Source organism: Bos taurus, chromosome X, assembly GCF_002263795.3.
Source record: "Bos taurus isolate L1 Dominette 01449 registration number 42190680 breed Hereford chromosome X, ARS-UCD2.0, whole genome shotgun sequence".
Taxonomy (NCBI): Eukaryota; Metazoa; Chordata; class Mammalia; order Artiodactyla; family Bovidae; genus Bos; species Bos taurus.
Window position 1 is genome coordinate 86,790,505 of NC_037357.1, and position 16,525 is coordinate 86,807,029.

Sequence of the window (16,525 nt, forward strand, 5' to 3'; positions counted from 1 at the left end):
TAGCTGGATCCTCCATGCTTTTCAAACTTTTGAGCCCAAAGCCTGCTTACTACATTCAAAGAGAAAAGTCTGTATGTGCTGAGGGAAGCTTTTCTGCAAATATTTATTGAGCACCTATATGTGCCAGGGTATAAAACATAAGAAAGAAAGGGTGTTTCAAGTATACATACTTGTCTTCATCATCCTTCAACCTGAATGTGAACCCATGCCCTTTGGTTCTGCTCAGAGACCACACATGCTGTGACATAGGTACCCAAATATTTCAGAGACCTTGCACACAGGCGACAGGATCCTGAACAGCTCAGAGATCTAAGTACAGGCCTCTGAACAGCTCATAGACATTACACCCTGGACATTGACCCTGGACCTCAGGGACCTCACACCTTGGGACACATCTCCCTACAGCTCTGCAATCCTGCCTGGACACAAACCCCATATAACCCATGCTGCACTGAAACTAGAGGACACAGACTCCAAAGAACCCCGAGGCTGCAAATGCTGCCCCCTACACTGCATCCAATTTTGGGGATAGAGATTCACAAACATCTCAAAGACCTCACAACCTGCGATACTGTTCCCCAATCTATTCAGAGCCTTCACCCCTGATCATCTATTCCCAAACCGCCCAGAGACCTCACAGCCCCAGACAGACCCCTGCACCCCAAACAGCAGAGCTGTGAAACCCTGGACATGGACCACCCAAACACCCAAGAGAACACAGATCCCTAACTGGTTCTAAAACCTCATGCTTTAGACATGGACCCCCAAGTTACTGAGACACCCTGGAACACAGCACTAAACATTCCAGAGGCCTTATTCCCTAGAATATAGTGCCACAAACAACTCAGACTCATGTCTTGGACACAGACTCCAAAGAACTCGGAGATTCCATGGCCCAGAAACAGACCCTGTTCAGAGAATTCTGACCCTGGGAAACGTCTATACACAGCTCAGAGACTCCACAACTTCTGACACAGACCTCTAAACAGTTCAGAGTCAGGACATTCTAGGAAATACTGAAGCATTTAAGAGACCTCATGCTTTGCAACCCACATACCCAAAGAGCTCAGAGACCTGAAAGTCTGACTTCAGGTCCCCACAAAACTCACAGACTTCACAACCAAGGATAAAGACCCAGCACCTTCTCAGAGAACTTCCAAACTGGGATAAAGATGGGCAAACAGTTCAGAGACCTCATATCCCAAACATGATGGTAGGGCACACCAAAACCACATCTGCTGAGACACGGGCACTAAACCAGCTCAGCAACCTCGCACTCAACAGATTCCTGTTCAGACATGTCACAAATTGGACAGAGATTCCCCACAAACAGCTCAGAGCCTTCAACGCTGAGACACGTCTGCAAACAGCTCAAAGGCCTCATGTTCTAGTTCACAGAAGAGCTCAGAGACCTGAAAATCTGGACATGGATCCTCTATAGCTTCTAGGCTTCATGTCCTGTGATACAGACCCCAAAAAACTCCAAGGTCACATGTTCTGGACACAGACCCCAAACAGCTTAGAAACCTCACACCCTAGGCTAATATCCCCAACAAAAAACACAGACTGCCAAATGATTGAGAAATAGCACACCCTGGACTCAGACCTCAAAAGCACTCAGGGAACTTGCACTTTGTGCTTGTATCCAGGAAGACTTCAGACATCTGACCCTCATGGACACAGATCACCAAACAGCCCAGAAACCTCACGTTCTGGGCAAAGTCGGCCACACATGGCAGAGAAACCTCAGAACTGGGACATGGACCCACAACAGCTTGCAGACCTTGCATCAGAGAACTTCTATCCTGGGAGACAAACACAAAAACGGCTCAGACACAGCACATCCTGGCTCCCTGTGCCCACAAACAAGCAACTCACACTGGGACAAAAACTCTCAGACTTCATTAACCTCACGCCCTGGAAAGCAGACCTGCTAACAGGCCAGAGACCTCACATATCAGATACACAATGCCAAAATGCTCAAAATTAATGAACATCACGCCCTATGACACAGACCCCTACACCACTCAGAAACATAACAACCAGGACATGGACCCCAAAACACCCAAGAGACACCATAAACTGTTGAAAGAACCCCAAACCTCTCAGAGACCTCAAACCCTGGAAACCTAGTAAGTCAGGGATCCCATTCCCTGGGATGGAGGCTCCTCCAACAGGAGTTACCTCACTCTCGGAAACACACCCCAACAGTTAGGGACCTCAACAGCAAGGGGATACAGAGCTCAGAAATCTCACACTCTGGGACACAGAGGGTGAAGCACCTCCAAGGCCTGAGGCATTAGAAAGACTCCAAACTCTAGAAACGTATCCAGAAACTGCCCCTCAAAATCACACCCAAAGACAAAACCCCCGACATCAGTAAGAACTCATTCCCTGGGACATGGGCTGAAAACAGTTCAGGGGGTGACACCCAAAACAGCTCAGCCACCTCACCCCTAAACAGAGACTTCTCAATGGTTCAGAAATGTCATACTCTGCACAGAAACTACCACAGAGTTGAGAGATTTCACGCACCTAGTAAAGACCTCCAAATAGCTCAGAAAACTCACTAAACAGCACCCCCCATTCCCCCATTAAAAGTTCAGAAAACTTGACCCAGGAACAAATCCCTAATGAATCAGATAGCTCACACCCTGGGATTGAGGCCTCCCCAAAAGAAGAGGCCTGAAAATATGTTCCAAACAAGTCAAGAACCTCTCAAACCAAAAGAGCTCAGGAACCACAGACTCTAGGACAGTCACCCAAAAAACACAGTGAACTCACCCCTGGAATGTAGACCATAAAGAGCTCAGAACCCCCAAGTCCAGAATTCAGAAATCCTTCTGAGACTTAAGATATAGACCCTAAAATATAATTCAAAGAAAATATGCTGGATGTAGAACATCGAATAACCTTAAATCGCAGGACGCACACACCCAAACAAATCAGGAAACTCACACCCTGGGACAGACATACAAAAACAGCTCAGAGAATTCAAATTCTAGGAAGTACAAGCCCCGAAAGACCAGACCTCACATCCTGTAACATACTCACAAAAAGATCAAAAACCACACAGCCTGAGATACCCACAAGTATTTCAGAGAAACAGCATTCAGGGACATATACCACAAACATCATAGACCACAATCCCTGCAACATTTGCACATAAACATACAGGCATGCCACATGTTGCCATTTGGTGTTTAGTCGCTAAGTTATGTCTGACTCTTTTGCAACCCCATGGACTATAGCCCGCCAGGCTCCTCTGTCCATGGGACTTTCCAGGCAAGAATACTGGAGTGGGTGCCATTTCCTTCTCCAGGGGATTTTCCCGACCCAGGGATCAAACCCACATCTCCTGCATTGGCAGGCAGATTCTTCTACTGCTGGGCCACCAAGGAAGCCCTGGGATACATACTCACAAACAGATCAGAGCACTCATATCCTGGGAAATAAACCAAAGAATGGATGAGAGATTCACACCCACAAAAAGACCAGAGACTCAAATCCTGAAACATAAACCCAAAACACCTTGGGACCTCACATGCTAGGACAAGAAAGACAGGTTAAAACCTTGTGATCTGGGACACAGAGCCCCAGAAAGATGAGACACCACACACTGTTGATGGATATACTAGAATATATCCTCACATCTTGAGACACACCACCACTAGAGTTGTTGAAGTACATCCACAAATAAATGTGATACCTGGGGACATGGGTCCTCACATAGATCAAAGACTTCACACCCTTGGACATATACTCACAGACAAGTAAGAGACCTTGAAAGCTGGAAATACAGAACTAGATGAAAGAGCTCTCATCCTGGGACATAAACCCCCAAAGAGGTCAGATAACTCATGTCTTTGGACATACGCCCATAATCACAACAGAGACCTCAGACCCTAAGACACAGAGCGTCACACAGAGCATATACCATGGAATGTACACAGCAAAGGGATCAGATACTTCCCACCCTGGGACATACATTGAAAAAGGCCAGAGAGAGACACATATTCTAGGAAATATACTTTAAATCTTGGGAAACAGATCCACAAAGAGACTAGAAACCTCAAACATTGGGACATGCACCCCAAAACAGATCAGAGACCACACAGCCTGGGACACATATCCACAAACAGCTTGGGATTTCACATCCTGGAACAAACATCAAGAAACAAATTAAGAGACCTCAAATGCTTGACAATACACATGAAGATATAAGGGCTATCACATCCTGGGACATAGAGTAACAAAATGTTCACAGACCTCACATGCTAGGAAATACAGAAACAGATCAGAAACCTTACATCCTAGAACATGCACTCAAACAGATCACAGACATGAAGTCCTGCAAAACACACCCACAAACCATTCACAAACCTTGTATCCTGGAACATACAACAAGTCAGAGACCTCACATCTGATGCCTGCAACCAAAGAGGATACAGATAACAGATCCTGAGATGGACATCCAAAACCTATCAGTGACCTGAAATTCTGGGAAGACAGCAACAAACAGATCAGAGATCTCCATTCAGCAAAACAGACACACCAAGTGGACAGAGACACACATTCCAGAATACTCATCCACAAAGAGCTCCCCAAAAAGTCATGTATTGGGAAATATACCCACAAACACCTCAGAGACTTCACATCCTTGGACATTCACCAACAGATCAGACACATCAAAACCTACAAATCACATACAGAAACATACTGGTTCTTATATATGGGGGAATACATCCACAAATAGATTGGAGGGCTCAAGTCCTGGGGTGTACATTGACAAAAATATCAGAGACCTTACAGCCTGGAGCATACAAAACAAAGAAAGACATCAAATCCTGCAACACCCATCCACCATCAAGTTAGATACTCCATGTACTGAAGAATACATCCAGCAAATACACAAGATTGTAGACGTCACATTTTGTAGCATAACCCACAAAGAAGACAGAGGATCCAAGCATTTGTAGGTTCAAATCTCTCTCACCTCAGCTTCTGCCATCACATCACTTTTTGTGACTTTCCTCTGTCATCACATAGCCCTCCATGTCTCAATAAACAGTTACTTCAAGCTCTCTGATACTGAAGGTTCTGCCTCCCTCATATAAAGATCATATGGTGACTATACTGGATCCTCCAAGGTAATCCAGGATAACTGCACCAATCTCAGGATGCTTACTAATACATATTTGCCAAGTCCCTTCTTCCAGGTAAGATAACACATTAAAAAGTTCTAGGAATGGGGTGAGGACATTGATCTATTATTCAACCAAAGAGAATATACATGCACAAACAAAAAGAGGCCTCACATCCCAGTACATACACCCAGGAAATGCTCAAAGAATTCACATCTGGAGTTACACACCTCAGAGACGTTCTACCCTGGGAACATACTTGTGAAAGATAAGAGAGCTGGATATTCTGGAACATTCACCAATTAATGCTTAGAGTCCTCACACTCTGAGAATCAGACCCACAAAGACATAAGAGAATGCACTCTCTGGGACATACACCCCCAAAGAAAAGAGGGACCTGACATCCTGGGATAAACTCCCACAAAGAGGGACCCACATTCTAGGACGCCCAAATAGACCCTCTCTGACTCTGGGATATGTACACCCACAAAGGGCAGAAAAAAGCCCACATTCTCTGACATATACACACAAACAGGTCAGGGATCTCATAAACTGGGACATATAACCTCAAATGAAACAGACTGCATATACCCTTTTACAAACCCACCCAAAGAGATGACACACTCGCATGTGGCATAAATGCACAAAAGATCAAAGACTCAATCTGAGAAATACAATCCAAATCACACCAGAGACCTTCAATCTTGCAACATGAACTGACAAACAGGTTACAAACCTCACGTGCTGATAAATGCACCCAGATAAATACAAACACTGGAAATCTTTGGGCACACAGACTCAAGGAGATCAGAGAATTCAGATCCTGGGATACACACCTACAGAGATCCTCCCCGAAACAAGTGCATGGAAATACACCCATAAGCACCTCAGAGGGCTGTTAATGTGGGACATGCACCCACAAATAGATCAGAGGCCTCACATCCCAAAACACACAACCAGAATGAACTCAGAAATCTCACATCCTGGATATATCTCTGTCTTATCTGGGCTTCCCTAGTGGCTTACATGGTAAAAAATCTGCCCGCAATGCAGGAGACCCAGGTTCGATCCTTGGGTCGGGAAGATCCCCTGGAGAAGGGAATGGCAACTCCAGTATTCTTGCCTAGAGAATCCATGGACAGAGGAGCCTGGCGGGCTACAGTCCAAAGGGTTGCAAAGAGTCGGACATGACTGAGTGACTAACACTTTCACTTTTCACTTTAATCTATCTATGGTGATATGAATATTGATATAGATAGGTTTTAATAGATAAGACTTTCACTTCATGGCATATATGCCATCAAACAAGTAAAAAAATGCTTAAATTATCCCCATAAGACATCAGATACCTGGAATAAATACCCACAAACAGCTCAGAGATCTCACACTCTGGGATGTATTATACATTCACAAAACACCGGAGACCTCATATCCTAGGACATGCACTGAGAAACAGATCAGAGAACTCAACTCCTGTGAAAACACCATCAGGCACATCAGAGACCTCACACTCTTATTCATTCCCCCATAAAAAGACCAGACACTTTACACTATCAGACAAGTACACACAAACAGATGAGAGAATTCCCATGATGGCATATACACCTGGATTCACTCCCTGTTTCATTCGCCAGTGAACACACCAGGGGCCTCTCAACACAAAACTGAGACAAAAAGCAGATCAGGAATCCTCACATCCTGGAACATAATCCGAGAAACAGATCTGGGGTTTCAATCAAAGGGAAATCTACCCACAACGAGCTCAGCATCCTTACACCGTGAGCATGCATACCTCAACAGTTCAGAGAACTCACATCCTGGGACCTGTACACAAAGTCAGATCAGAGGCCTCCTCTCTTACTCCAAAACAGCTGGGCCCACAAATTCTGGGACATGCAACATCAAAGACAACAGAGACCTCACACCCTGGTTCAAATACTCGAACACAAACCAGAGACCTTCCATCAGCAGACACACACTCACAGATCATGGCATTCACGTTCTTGGGTGTGTACTAACAACCAGAGACCTCACAACCTGGGACGTTGTATTCTCTTTTCCCTCTCTTCCCCCCTCCCTCTCATCCTTCCTACCTTCCTTCCTTCTTTCTTTCCTTCCAGAAAAGAAGGCTACATTTACTCCATTTCTTTTTTTAATTTTTTTGGGTCACATTGTGCAGCCTGTGGGGATCTTAGTTCCCCGACCAGGGACTGAATCCAGGACCTCAGCCGTGAAAGCATGGAGTCCTAACCACTGGATCACCCGGGAATTAATTCCCTATTCCATTTCTTGAAGATGCAGGCCTTTCGTCTTCTCAGAACTTGCTGCTGTAACAAATCACCACAATCCTACTGTCATAAAACAAGTTTGTTATCTTACATTTCTGCAGATCAAAAGACTGGCAAGGAGCCTTACAAGGTCAAAGTTAAGGTGGCAGCAGAGCTGGTCTCCTGGAGTTCCGAAGGGAGAAACTAGTCCCTACAGGCCACCTGTATTCCCAAGCTCCGGGCCCCTTCCTCCCATCTTCAGTCAACAGTGTTTCATCTCCAAATCTCTCTCTCTTTTTATTATCTATCTATATCTCTATGTCTCTTTGATTGCTGTTTATGTCATCGTGTTGCCTTTTCTGACTCCACTTCTGTCACTACATTGTGTTCTCTGACTCTTACCTTCATGTGTCCCTCCTATAAGGACACTTGTGATTACACTGGGCCCACCTGGGTAATCGGGGATAACTTCCTCATCTCAGGATGCCTAACATAATCATACCTGCAACACCCCCTTTTCCATATAAAGTAACATACGTATAGGTTCCAGGGATTAGAAAGTGGACCTCTTAGAGGGCTGTTATTCAGTCACCAAAAACAAACATGCACCAATAGTTCATGGACCTCACGCTCTGAGTCACACACTTCCAAACAGATGAGACACCTCCCACCCTTTAATATTCACCCAGGAACAGAGAGACACTCATTTTGGAACACATACCCACCAAAATGCTCAGTGTCCTCAATCACTTGGAATTAAGCTTACCATCTGGGACACACACACACAAATTGTCAAGAGAAACACATCCTTAGACATAAACCACAAACAAGACATGTAGCAGCGAGCTAAATGGATCTCACACCCTTGATAAACCTGCACAAAGAGTTCAGGCACTCACATACTGTGATAAACACAAACAGATCAGAGACCTTACGGGAGAAATACCACCAAAAAGAGATCAGAGCCCTCAAATCCTATAGCATTAAACTACCTTACATACAGGAAATACAACCAGAATGAGTACAGAGACATGGCGCCTTGACATGCACATCCACAAACAGATCAGAGAACTCATAACCTGAGACAGACACCCACAGACAAATCAGAGATCTCAAATCCTGCAATATATACCCACCATCAAGTCAGAGACCTCATTTGCTTGTTTGCTCTGTTGCTCAGTCGTGTCCGACTCTTTGCTACCCTTTGGACTGTAGCCTGCCAGGCTCCTCTGTCCATGGAATTCTCCAAGCAAGAATATCGGAGTGGGTTGCCATTTCCTTCTCCAGGGGATCTTCCTGACCCAGGGATTGAACCTGTGTCTCCTGCATTGGAAGGTGGGTTCTTTTACCACTGAGCCACCAGGGAAGCCCAGAGATCTTGTATGCTAGGAAAAAAGAGCCAGAAACCAGTCATAGGCCTGAGAGCTTACAACATATAACACTTAAAAGGTCAGAGAGCTTATATTCTGGGACATTCCTCCCAAACAGGTCAGAGGTTTCAAAACAAAGGAAATAACCCACTGAGAGCTCAGCAACCTCACAGCCTGGATACACATACCTTTAGATCAGATAAGTACATAGACATAGACATGTGTGTATGTGTTAAGTCGCTTCAATCATGTTCAACTCTGCATCATGTCTGACTCTTTGCAACCCTATGGACTGTAGCCCGCCAGACTCCTCTGTCCATGGGATTCTCCAGGCCACAATACTGGAGTGGGTTGCCACACCCTCCTCCAGGGGATCTTCCTGACTCAGACTCAGGGATAGAACCCACGTGTGTTACACCTTCTGCATTGGATGGGTTCTTTACCACTAGTGCCACCTGGGAAGTACATACCTTCAGATCAGGTCAGTATATAGATATAGACACCAGTCAGTCAGTCAATTCAGTCACTCAGCCGTGTCCGACCCTTTGTGACCCCATGAACTGCAGCACGCCAGGCCTCCCTGTCCATCAGCAACTCCCAGAGTCCACCCAAACCCATGTCCATTGAGTCGGTGATGCCATCCAACCATCTTATCCTCTGTTGTCCCCTCCTCCTCCTGCCCTCAATCTTTCCCAGCATCAGGGTCTTTTCAAATGAGTCAGCTCTTCGCATCATAGACACAGACATATATCTATCCATCTATCTATCTAGGCAAACAAACCAGAAATCTCATAAGCTTGGAAGTATCCTCCCCAAACCTCAGAAATCTGACAACCTGGCACATGCACACACCAATGGCACAGAGAACTCATATCCTTGGAATGAATATCCATAAAGAGTTCAGAGATTGCATACTTCCTAGAGCATGCTGAAAGCAAATGGATCAGAGAACTAAGATCCTGGAAGAACACCTTGGCATAGGTCGGAGACTTCACACTCTGGTTCACTGGCCAGTGAACACATCAGACATTTCATAGCATCAGATGCTACCTACCAACAGATCAGGGCATTCACATCCTGGGACACAGACCAACAAAGAGATTACAGACATCAGCACCTGGACATGTAGCCATAAACAGATCAGAGACCTCAAACACAGTTTGGAGGCCTCACATGTGACATACATTATCAAATAGATCCGGGACCTGAAATCCTAGGATGTACATCCACACACAGATGAGAGCCTCACAACCCTCCCATGAAGTCACAAAAAGACCACAGACTTCAAACTCTACAACACACACCCACAAATAGATCAGAAACCTCAAGCCCTGGTTCATATATAACAAACAGATCAGAAAGTTCAAATCCTGGGATATGTTTGACAAACAATGTTGAGATCATAGGTACCTGAGACCCACAAATGGAGACCTTAAATCCTGCAATGCACAACCACAATCAGAGACCTTACAGGTTAAGAAAACACCAGCAGAGACCTGACATCTTTCAACATAGATCCATTAACAGATCAGAGAGCTCATGTACTAAGACATACTAGCAAACAGATCCGAGTCCTCAAGTCAAGGACATACACCCACAAAGAGCTCTGGACTCCCTCACACCCTGGACATACAAACCTAAACAAATCAGAGATCTAACATTCTGGTAAACATGTGATCAAACAAATCAAAAACCTCGTATCACCAGAATTACCCCCCAAGCATATCAGAGACCCAACAAACTGAAAGGCAACCCACAAACATTGCAGAGACCTTAGATATTGGAATGTCCTCTCTAAATCAGGTCAGACACCTCACATACAAGGACATGTACCAAAAAAAAATGTGTGGAGACCTCACATCCTGAGACATATCTCCACAAACAGCTGTAAGACCACAAGTTCTGGGACACACCCCCTCAAACATTCAAAGACCTCTCAACATGGTTCATACACCTATCCACAGATCAGAGACCTCCCACCATCAGACACACATTCACAAACAGATCATGGAGTTCACACCCTGGGATGTGCCCTGACAATCAGATAGAGACAGCGTAACCTGAGACATTGTTTTCATTTCCTATTGCTGCTATAACAAGTCACAATCTTAGTGTCATAAAACAGCACGCATTTATTATAGAAGCCAAAAATGGGTTTCAAAGGGCTAAACCCAAGTTGTTGGCAGAGCTGTGTCACTCCTGGAGGCCCTCGGGGAGAATCAAATGTTTCCTTGCCTTTTCCAGTTTCTAAAGATGCCTGCATTCCTTAGCTCTTAACTCCTTCCTCCATCTTCAAAGCCAGCAGCGTTTCATCTTCAAATCTTTCTCTCTGATCTTTACTGCTGTCATTACATCTGACATCTTCCCTGACCGACTGTTCTGCCTCTCTCCTATAAGGACCCTTGTGATTACCTTGTGCACACCTGGAAAATTCAGAACAACCTCCTTCATCTCAAGATGATTACTTCACATCTACAAAGGACTTTTTGACTTGTTCCAGAGATTAGGGCATGGACATCTTTCAGGGACCTTTATTCCAACAACCCCACATATACCTCCACACACAATTAAAAACACCCCATCCTGAGACACATACCAATAAGTAGCTCAAAGACTTCACATTCCATGCCATATAATTCCAAAGAGGTCAGAGATCTCCAACCCTTGGCCATACATCCAAAAAAGGAGTGAGGCCCATGTGCTGTGCACATCATCTACCCACAAACAAGGCAGGGACCTCACAAACTGAAATATATAACCACAAATAGAAGACATCTCACATCCCTGACAAACACACACAAGGAACCAGAAACAAATTCTGTGATAGTAAGGTGAAAACAGAACAGAGACCTCATATGACAAATGTACCCACACAGAGGAGAGACTCTCTGCAACCCAAGACATACACTCACAAACATAGTAGAGCTCTCAAGTCCTGCAGCACACACCCACAATCAAGGAAGAGACCTCACATTCTAGGAAAACCAGCTTGAGGCTGATTATATACCTGACATCTTCACAAAACACCCACAAAGAGTTCTAAGGATTCATATCTTGGGACCCAGACCCACAAAAAGCCATACAAGCCATACAAAATGCAACCATAATGAGCTTCAAATCTCACACCTGGATGTGTGTGCTTGTGTGCTTAGTCGCTCAGTCATGTCCAACTCTTTGCAACCCTTTGGACTTTAGCCTGCCAGGATCCTCTGTCCACAGGATTTTTCAGGAAAGAATACTGAAATGGGTTAACATTTCCTTCTTCAGGGATCTTTCTGACCTAGGGATCAAACTAGCTTCTCCTGTGTGTCCAGCACTGCAGACAGATTCTTTACCTGCTGAGCCATCAGGGAAGCCCCACACCTGGATATACACACTGAAATAGATCAGAGATACATACATATATGTATACATCTACATGTGTATATACATGTGTATATGTAAGTACATGTGTATATGTAAGTATATATACGTACGTCATCAAATTAATCAGAAATCTCCTATTTCAGAAACACCTATGAAACATCCAAGACCTAGCAACCTAAACATAATTCACAGACACCTCAGAGACCTCACATATGTACACATAAAATGAGTACAGAGACCTCATGTCCTGGGGCACACGCTCGCAAACAGATCAGAGCCCACATGTTCTGAGACATACACCCACAAAAACCTCAGAGTCTACAATTTTAGGGGGACACACTCTCAAACAGGTCAGAGACCACTCACCTGGGCTCACACACTCACACACACAGATCCAAGACCCTTGCCATCAGACATACACTCACAAACACTGTGGAGCTCACATCCTCAGATGGCCAGATAGAGGTGTCGTGATCCAGGACACTGTATCCTTTTCTTACTGCTGTTTTAACAAAGCACCACAATCTTAGTGTCATGAAAAAACACACATTTATTTATTATACTACATTTGTGTAGGTCAGAAACCCAAAAGTGGGTCTTCCAGTCAGTTCTAAAATCAGATGTAAACAGAGCTGTCTTCCTTCTGGGGACTCTAAAGTGAATCCATTTCCTTGCCTTTTCCAGTTTCCAGAGCCACCTGGATTCTTGGTCCTGGGCCCCTTCCTACACCTGCAAAGCCATAAGCACTTCATCTTCAAATCTCTCTGATCTCTGCTTGGGTCATCACATCTCCTTCTCTGTCTCTGCTTCTCTCATTATCTCCTCCTTGATTAGGGCTCCCTGGCACATGCCCTTTGCTGGAGCCTATTAGTTGCCTGGACGCATGTACAAACAATTAGAGATGTCACAGCCTAAGACAGACTCCCATCAACAATGCAAAGACTTCACAAGCTGGGACATATACCCACAAACATCTTCACATCAGATCACCGTGTCTGATCTGGCTTTTGTCATTTCCATTCCTGACAATAACCATTCTGTCCCTCTCTTGAGAGTCCCTTGGACAACAAGGAGATCAAACCAGTCAATCCTAAGGGAAATCAACCCTGAATACTCACTGGAAGGACTGATGCTGAAGCTGAAGCTCCAAAACTTTGGCCACCTGACACAAACAGCCAACTCATTGGAATATAAGACCCTGATGCAGGAAAAGATTGAAGGCAAAAAGAGAAGAGGGTGATAGAGAATGAGATGCTTGGATGGCATCACTGATTCAACGGATATGAACTTTGGTGAATTCCAGGAGATGGAAAGGGACAGGGAGGCCTGGTGTGCTGCAGTCCGTGGGGTTGCAAAGAGTCGGACACAACTTAGCCACTGAACAACAACAACCCCCTCATTTCAGGATGTTGCGATTACATTGGACCCACCTAGACAATCTAAGAAAATCTCCCCATCTCAAGATGGTTAATTTAACAAGGTCCTACTGTATAGCATGGGGAACTATATTCAATATCTTGGCATATATCATAATGGAAAAGAATATAAAAAGAATGTATATATGTGTGTAACGGAGCCACTGTGCTGTACAGCAGGAATTAACACAACATTGTAAATCAACTATACTTCAATTAAAAATACATTTTAAAAAGCAAATGCTTAACTTAATCGTATCTGCCAAGTACCTTTTAACATGTGAGGTCACATTTTCATAGTTTTCAAGGTTGAGGACATTGGACAAGGATAGCATATTGAAAAGCAGAGACATTACTTTGCCAACAAAGGTCTGTCTAGTCAAGGCTATGGTTTTTCCAGTGGTCATGTATGGATGTGAGAGTTGGACTGTGAAGAAAGCTGAGCGCCGAAGAATTGATGCTTTTGAACTGTGGTGTTGGAGAAGACTCTTGAGAGTCCCTTGGACTGCAAAGAGATCCAACCAGTCCATTCTGAAGGAGATCAGCCCTGGGATTTCTTTGGAAGGAATGATGCTAAAGCTGAAACTCCAGTACTTTGGCCACCTCATGCAAAGAGTTGACTCATTGGAAAAGACTCTGACGCTGGGAGGGATTGGGGGCAGGAGGAGAAGGGGACGACAGAGGATGAGATGGCTGGAAGGCATCACTGACTCAATGGACGTGAATCTGAGTGAACTCCAGGAGTTGGTGATGGACAGGGAGGCCTGGTGTGCTGTGATTCATGGGGTCACAAAGAGTCAGACACGACTGAGCGACATAACTGAACTGAGAAGGCTTTAAGTCAGCAGAGCAGAGACAGACATTCAAAATTAGAGACGTCATATCACAAAACACACACCTACAAAAAGCTCAGAGACCTAAAATCCTGGGGCATACACCAGAAATAGTTCACATCCCTCATCCAGAGTCACACATCTAGAGAGGGATCAGAGACCTCCGACCCTCAGACAGACATCTAAAGAGAGCAGAGAGATGTACATCGTGGGACATACACCCACAAACAGGTGTATGGAATAGGTCTGGAACCTCACAAATTGGGGACACATATTCCCACTCAAACAGACCTCATACCCTTGCCTAATAAGCAGGAGACTAGGAAAAAAACTTCAGTTACCATGATACACATACAAATGGATCAAAGACCTCGTCTGAGAAATACTATCAGAAATGGTTTGGAGACCTCAAACCCAACAATAAGAACCCACAATATGTCAGAGAGCTCATTTCCTGGAACATACTCCCAGAGTGATTAAAGATACTTTACATCTTGGCACATACATCCACAAAGAGATGAGAGAGCTCAAATCCTGGGACACATACCTGCAAACAGATCAGAGACCTCAACTCTGAGATACACACTCAAAAGGAACTCAGAAACCTCATACCTTGGATATACACACTTTAACATATAATACACCTCTCATCCCATCATATGTTTTAGCATCAGTTCAGTTCAGTCACTCAGTCATGTCTGACTTTGCAACCCCATGGACTGTAGCATGCCATGCCTCCCTGTCCATCACCAACTCCCAGAGTTTACTCAAACTCATCTCCATTGAGTCGGTAATGCCATCCAACCACCTCATCCTCTGTCACCCCCTTCTCCTCTTGCCTTCAATCTTTCCCAGCATCAGGGTCTTTTCAAATGAGTCAGCTCTTCACATCAGGTGGCCAAAGTATTGGAGTTTCAGCTTCAACATCAGTCCTCCAATGAACACTCAGGACTGATTTCCTTTAGGATGGACTGGTTGGATCTCCTTGCAGTCTAAGGGACTCTCAAGAGTCTTCTCCAACACCACAGTTCAAAAGCATCAAATCAGAAATCTCATATGCTTGCAAATAACACCAAAAGTATCAATATCTAACACCCTGGGATATACACCCTCCAACAGCTCAGGGAACTCACACCTGGGATGTACATCCACAAAGGGCTCTGAGACCACACGTCCTAAGATCTGTGTCCAGAAACAGATCAAAGAACTCACGTCCTGGGAAAACACCCTCAAACACATCAGAGTCCTTTCAACCCAGTTCACTTACCAGAAAACAGATCTGAATCTTTATACCATTAGACATGTACTGCTCCCCCCACCCAACACACACAGAGATCAGAGAGTTCACACCCTGGGGAACACCTCAACAAACAGATTAGAGACCTCACAACCTGGACACGTAACCACAAAGAGACCACAGACCTCAAACCCTGCAATCTATACTTTCAAAGAGACCAGAGACCTCATACTCTGAGAAATATACCAACAAACAGATCAGAGGACTCACATCATGGGACATACTCCAGAACACTTCAGAGACCATATACAACCACAACTAGATCAGAGATCTCAAATCCTGCAACAGATATTCACAAGAACATCAGAGATAAGACATACTATGAAAAAGATCCAGAAACAGATGACAGAACGAATATCTTGTGACATATACCCACAAAGAGATCAGAGAGCTCAAAGCCAAGCATAGGTACTCACAAGAGATCAGAGGATTCAGGCCAAGGGACATAAACTCACAGTGAGCTCTTTGAAACCTCGCACTCTAGATATTCATAACAAAATAGGTTCGAGACTTCATATTATGGTAGATATATCACTGAGAAAAGCAGAAAGTTCATTAACATCAGAAATACCTCTGAAACACACCAGAGACCTAATAACCTGGAATGCAAACCCCAGATACCTTATTAAAGAGCTCATATACTATGGGCATTCCCTGACGGTCCAATGGTTATAGGTTTTGTGCTTTCACTGCTGTAAGCCCAGGTTCAATCCCTGGTCAGGGAACTAAGATCCCACAAGTGGCACGACCCCCACCCCCCCAAAAATAGACCTCAAATACTGGACACACATCCTGAATCAGCTCAAAGACCTCATATCCTAGGACACAAACAT